General features: G+C 43.1%; 1 pseudogene; it reads left to right on the top strand.

The window, feature by feature from the left end:
• Nucleotides 1-375: 375 nt before the first annotated feature.
• Nucleotides 376-2,264, top strand: LOC143396745 (transmembrane 9 superfamily member 3-like; annotated as a pseudogene).
• Nucleotides 2,265-5,754: the final 3,490 nt, after the last annotated feature.

Below are 5,754 nucleotides of genomic sequence, written 5' to 3'. Positions count from 1 at the left end.
TTTTGAAAGAAATGTATTTATATATTCTTTCAAAAAATATGGAATACTCACCTTTGGCAAGCTCTGTGCCTGGTGTGTGGGGGATTCAAGATGAGAACAAGTGATGTCCTTGTCCCTGTGAATTTTTTATCTTTTGGGGGTGGGATAAGCATTTTTCAAAAACTCACTTAAATCTGCATAATGCTGTTGTGGCTGAGTCAGAGGAAGTGGCTGGCAGGGTACAGGAGGGTGGCTCAGGAGCTGTTAAGGAAGGGGCAGCAGCGGAGTGGCTGGGCCCAGGCCTTGAGTCTGCCAGTGCCCTGTGGATGCGAATCACTGCCGCACAAGCACCAGGGGCAGAGCAGTTGATCTGCCAGTCAGGCGCGAGCACCCAGGATGGGGCCTCTGCAGGGCGCTCCTGGCCTGTCAGCTTCTGCTGCTCTGCTGCTGCTGCCCAGGGCCCAGGCAGATGAGCAGGAACACGGATTCTCAGCAGAGGCTCCATCTGGTAGTCTCTAACTTAGGTCACTTCTGACCTTAAAGTCTCCAGTTTCCCAGTCGAAGGCCTGGCCCCAAAACAATCTCTTGCATTTGGTCTAAAGTTGATCAGTGGTTTAATTGCATTTTCACATCCAAGTTTGGATGTTATGGACTCTAAGAGTGGCTTTCACTTAGGACTGGATGGTTTTCAGAATGGTGGACTGGAGCAAGGCAGGAAAGTCAGTTTCAAGATACAGAAGAAGTTGTCTTATAGATCAATACTGTCGGGCCCTTCCAAAATCGCCTGGAAACGTATAAGTACTTTTCACTTCTAATCTGTGTGGGGTCAAAAAAAGTAACAGTTATTACCATGAAGCTCTAGGAGAAACACTTCAAGGAGTTGAAATGGAATTTAGTGGTCTGGATATTAAATTTAAAGATGATGTGATGCTACCCAGTTACTGTGAAATTGATTTGGATAAAGAAAAGAGACATGCCTTTGTTTATGCTATAAAATTCACTACTGGTGCCAGATGTACATAGTTGATTTACCAATATGGGGTATTGTTGGTGAAGTGGATGAAAATGGAGAAGATTGTTATCTTTGGACCTACAAACAGCTTGAAGTAGGTTTTAGTGGAAATCGAATTGTTGAAGGAAAGGTGAAACTGATTCCCAATACCAAAATACAGATGTCATATTTGGTAAAATGGAAAAAGTCAGATGTAAAATTTGAAGAACGATTGCACAAATATCTTGATCCATCCTTTTTTCAACAGAGGATTCATTGGTTTTTAATTTTCAACTCCTTCATGATGGTGATCTTCTTGATAGGCTTAGTTTCAATGATTTTAATGAGAACTTAAGGAAAGATTATGTCTGGTTCAGTAATGAAGAAGAAATGGCTGACATGGATAGAGACTTAGGAGATGGATATGGATAGAAACAGGTGCATGGAGATGTATTTAGACCATCAAGACACCAGCTAATATTTTCCTCTCTCATTGGTTCTGGATTTCAGATATTTGCTGTGTTTCTCATTGTTATTATTATTGCAATGATAGAAGATTTATATATTTTCTATGCTGCTACATCACCAGTGAATGATTATTTTGGAGAAAGTCTGTATGCTAGACAAGGAGAAAGGAGATGGATAAAACAGATTTTCACTGGGGCATTCCTTATCCCAGCTGCAGTGCATTGCAGGCATTCTTCATCAGTTTTATAGCCATTTATTACCATGATTCAAGAGCCATTCCTTTTGGAACAAAAATCTAAATCTTATTGGTATAATACTTGGCCGAAATTTGTTAGGTCAGCCCAACTTCCTTTGTTGTGCCAATGCTGTGCCTCATCCTATACTGGAGAAAAAATATTTTATGTAGCCTGCAGTTATTCTTTGCCTGGGATGAATTTTACCTTTTGGCTCTACCTTTATTGAAATGTATTTCATCTTCATACTATTATGTCTATGGCTTCATGATGCTGGTGCTGGCCATCCTTTGCATTGTTACCATCTGTGTGATATTGTATGCACATACTTCTTGCTAAATGGGATTATAGGTGGCAGTGGACAAGTTTTCTCTCTGCTGAATCAACTTCAATCCCTGTTTACACGTATTCCTTTTACTAATATTTTTTTTTGAAACAAAGATGTATGGCTTACTTCAAACATCATTTTACTTTGGATATATGGTGGTATTTAGCACAGCCTTGGGGTAATGTGTGGAGCAGTTGTTTACATGGGAACAAGGGCCTTTGTCCAAAAAAAAAAAAAAATCTATACTAATGTGAAAATAGACTAGAGATGCAAGAAAACCTGGAACTTTGGATCAATTTCTCTTTTATACGGGTAGAAATCAGTGCTGTTTTCATCTAAACCCTGAAAGGAACTGAGAAAGGGAAATGGCCTTCCTGATAATAGGTGGCTCGTCCATGATCTCCACAAGTCAACAAAAGTACTGCTAATAGAATGAAAACCTCAGGCAGGACCACATGGTGGTCATATCAAAAACTATGTGGAGACTGACTCTGAGGCAACAGAAATTTCTGAGCCAACCTTTTTCTTACCAGGCATTACCTACCCCAGGTTTGCCCAGAACAAGGGGAAATGGCCATTTAGCAAGCAACCTCTTTACCAACATGGACTGTGACTCTCCAGTAATCTTCCCACCCCTGAGACAAAAGTACAAAAGTGATTGAAGATGCTCAATCACCAAGCTGCCTCACTTCTTGACCCTGTCCTGACTCACGTCTTGGAGTCATTGAATAGCAGACAGAATCTTCTAAGGGGCACTGCTCCATGTTTCTTTCTGAAATGCTTCTGTGTGGCTGTGGAGCCACCAGAAATCTAGGTAAACTGACTCTGACCACAGGTGACAGCCTGGTGAGCTTCATTTGGTGGACATTAGCATCATGATCTTGTTTCTAATGTTATTTGCCTCAGGTCCCAATATCTACTTTAAAATTCAGAACTTTTTTCAGCATCACAGATTACTCTGAACAGGTCTCTACATCCAGCTGCCATTTTGCAAAAGATATGGAAGAAAGAGAAAGGAAGGTGTGTACAATATTCTAAATATGAATTATCAAAATCCAGATGTGAGGACCTCCATGGGTCCCAGGGCCTGCCACTATAACAAAGAGACCAAGGAAAAGACACACAGGGCGGGGAACCTGCAAACCAAGAACTGCACAAAGACATACCAAGTGGTGCATGGGGTGTCTGTCTTAGCCCTTGAGCATGTGTGCCCTGGGGCTGGGTTCTTCTGAAGGGAGGAGGGTCTAGGGCTAGGATGCAGCCATGTGGGATGCTGACAAGGTGCTGTTCTTGACTTGGTTCTAGGGTGTTCCACATAATTTTTCACTAAGTTACACCTTTTTCTCTGAGGTCCCCTCCCCTGCTTTGTACTTGCATTGCCTTCCATTACTGTGACAAATATCTGAGATAATCATCTTAGAAAGACAAAGGTTTATTCTGGCTGACTGTTGCAGGCTTCACTCCATGGTTGGTTGCCCTGTTGTTCTTGGACCTGGGGTGAAACCACATATCACCCTGGCAGTGCATGGTGGCAAGTGACTCACTTAATGGTGGCTGGGAAGCAGAGAGTGGGAAATTAAGAGACCAGGGTTCCTCAGTCCCCTGAAAGGAGGCTCTTAACAGGAAGCTCCCCATTAGCCTCCCCCTTAAAGATCCCACTTCCTCCCAATAGTACCTGTGGCTGTGATCAAAGCTTTATCGCCTGTAGGGATCATTCCAGATTCAAACTTTAGTAGTGGCAGTGCTTCATTTAAAAAGGAAAGGATTGGAAGAATACCCTCCACTGGTCTTTTCCTACAGATAGGAATCTAGAGGTGGAGAAGCCAGGAGCCCACTGGGGTCATCCCAGCCACCAGGAGAGGCCACAGCTTGACCAGGGAGGCCAGAGCAATGGAGGCATGGAGTGGAGGCAAGGTTCTGGATGCACTGGAAGTAAGAACCAGCACAGCTGCTGACTACTGAATGGAGCATAAAGAAAGAGAAGATGGCACCGGGGTGGAGCTTAGGGGCACAGCACTTGCATGGCATGTGTGAGGCCCTGGATTCCATCCCTTGCATAACAAGAGAATTTTTTTTAAGAAATAAATAGGAGACACAAGGTCAGGCCTGTGTTTCTCCTTCCTTTGTTGCACAACCACACAATACAAAACTCTTTCAGCTTAGGATGTTATTGGTCACCACTGGGGAAAAACAGCAAAATGCAGGGAGATGTCAGAGAAATCTGCTTTGCAGCAATAGCAGTCCCAGTTCCCCTGGCCTGCATTCTTGTCCCTGACAGGGGACTGTAACTTTGTTTCTGTTATCCCATTAGCTGAGGATGCCTGGCCAGGGCCCAGCAGGCAGCATTTACCTGGTCCAGGGAAACTGTCAGTCTAGAACCCAGAAGAGTCCTGGTTCCCCTGTGTCACCAGATCACCCACTGGGAAGGTGCTCTTGGAAGGAAGGCTGTCTGCAGCTTCAGTTGTTACAGGGTGGGGACTGGGGAGTCTGTAGCCACCTGCCCTGGGAGTGAGGGAACTGATCCCAGTAACAAATGCAGCTGCCTCCTCCCCCAACTAACATGGTTAGTTGATTGGTGAGACCAGAAATCTGCTGCTTTGGGAAAAGAGGGAAAGCGAAATCGTTTCTGCTTTAAGAAACTGCTGATTCCCAGTTGCCTTATTTGTTAAGAAAAGGGGATTTCATTTTCCATGTACTTCTGCATTTAAATCTACATTCAGAGCCAAGGAAAAGAGTAGCTCAGATGGGGATCTACACCTTGCTTTGACCTTTATCCCAAAAGACGTGCCCCTGAGGTAGAAAATCTCCTGTCCTTCAGGGGCAGTTGTCCTGGTTTTCCCAGCTCCAAGTAACATACTGTATGCACTCAATTAAAGTTAATTTTGCATGAGTCAATGAAGGAGTAATCCAATAATATTTGAAGCATCCTTAGCATCAATATGTAGCCTGTGCTTCATGACACTTTCCTTACACAATCTCTCTTACTTGCAGGTCACCTGGCAGAATTCCTTATCTTTATTCACCAGATCCACATTTTAGTGTTGTAGTTAGCTTTGCATTCACTCACATAAGCATTTATATTGTAACCACTATTTGCCAACCACTGTTTCACAGTAGCTTATGATACATCAATAAACAAGAAAAATAGTCACCTGCCTTGTGGGTGCCATTCTGATGAAGAGAAGCAGACAACAAATAATAAATACAATAAATAATCCAGTAATTCAGAAAAAGTAGATCTATGGGGGTGCAGAGTATCACAAGGGATCTGATGCAGGGAGAGGGACTGACTGTGTCTTCCTAACATCTTATCATAGGTACACAATTTCCAGAACCTGTCTTATATGTCTGCTGAAGAGTAACCTTGACTTTAATTTCATTTAACTGTTAAGGTCTGTAAACAAGTCAGGATGGCACCTGGCATTTTGCCAGAGAAATGTAGAGTCTGTAAACAAGTCTGGATGGCGCCTGGTAAAATGCCAGAGGGAGTGGTTTGTGAAGTAACGCCAGCGAGCCATTAAGTGTGGAGATTCCTTATTGGTTGAGTGCTGTATCTAGTTTATGCTAATTAAGATAAGCTGTGTGGAATGTATAAATATCGCTCCAGTCCTACAATAAATGGCTTCCACTCCTGCTGTATCAATCTACACAAGTTGTTCGTCACCCCCCAGTTATTTTGCTGCAGCTGGACTGCGGCATTTAACAATGTGCCGAAATATATTAAATGAGAATACCAAAACCCTAGAGAAAATACA

The sequence above is a fragment of the Callospermophilus lateralis genome, chromosome 4 (genome assembly GCF_048772815.1).
Source record: "Callospermophilus lateralis isolate mCalLat2 chromosome 4, mCalLat2.hap1, whole genome shotgun sequence".
Classification (NCBI taxonomy): Eukaryota; Metazoa; Chordata; class Mammalia; order Rodentia; family Sciuridae; genus Callospermophilus; species Callospermophilus lateralis.
The sequence above is the reverse complement of the archived record's forward strand: the minus strand, read 5'-3'. Positions and strand labels throughout refer to the sequence as shown.